We start from the raw sequence: 1157 nt of genomic DNA, 5'->3' as shown, positions 1-1157 counted from the left end.
AACAGAGAAGGGAATATTAGGTTCTGTTGTGGTTTGGGGGATTGAAGTTGGAACAGAACTTGGGACGTTCTGTTTGGGTGATTGGGTTGGGGTTGGAATAGAAGGTAATTTGGTTATTTGGGGAGATTTAGGTGGGGAGGGTGAGTTGGGAATACGAGGAGAGACTGGTGGGGATGGTAGTTGTGGAGACGAAACAGGTGTAGTTTCGGGTTGAGGATCAGCAGCTTCTGTTTCGGATGGTGCATTCGGTTCTGATTCAGAAGAAGGAGATCCTTTGGCTCTTTTAGCCATCTTCTTGACCTTTTTTCGATCTGGACTGAGAAGGTGCCTCTGCCTCGGATTTGCGTTTGGAGGACCTTCTCTTTTTCTCCTTTTGGGGTGCAGTTTCTTTCTTCTCCGCCTTCTCCTTTTTGCTCACTCTCTTGCCCCGGTTAGCAGGCTGATCCAGAGCCTCAAGAGCAGCACGTTGTTCATCAGAAAGAACCCTAGGAGGCAGGGGGTCCTTGAGCTGTAGTCCGCCATGATCTTGCTGTGGGGCGTGACGCATCTGTACATGGACTCAGGGATTAGTCCATAGTGAAGGAACTTACTTGGATCTGAGACTATGATTTTCTTGGTGTGGTAAGTGGCAATTGAAGCCGTAAGAACATCCTTCATTACTGGGATCTCAAGAGAATCAATAGCCCTTCTGGTGATAAGGGTCCAAAACCTGGCGCAAGAAATCTCGGAGTGCCTGGCTGTAGTGTTGAGACTCTGAACCACTTGAGCCCAGATGATAGACCCATAGTCAAGATTAATGCCATTGTAAAGACCATACAGGATTGTTAGAAACCCTTTGCTTGTGGTGTCGGAACCACCACATCTCTCCGCTAAACCCTTAATCAAAAGGGTCAGCAATCCGTTCCACTGAGATGGAAGACAGAATTTCTTGACTTTGGCAATAGATGTTAGAACATCTGTATACCCCATCTGATACATCATCGTAAATATCTGGGTGGTGGTGATGAAGTCCGGTGAGATGACAGAGGAGTCGACGGCAAGCCCTAGAAGAGAGCAAAACCGTGTTTTGGATACTGAAGTCTTCTTGTCGTGAATAGAAAAGAAGATGCGGTCTTTGTGCCTGTCGTAGCTGGCCGTGGTGTAGACTTGGGAGAGCA

Source organism: Lactuca saligna, chromosome 1 (assembly GCF_052625555.1).
Source record: "Lactuca saligna cultivar CGN05327 chromosome 1, ASM5262555v1, whole genome shotgun sequence".
Classification (NCBI taxonomy): domain Eukaryota; kingdom Viridiplantae; phylum Streptophyta; class Magnoliopsida; order Asterales; family Asteraceae; genus Lactuca; species Lactuca saligna.
Note: the sequence above shows the minus strand (reverse complement) of the source record.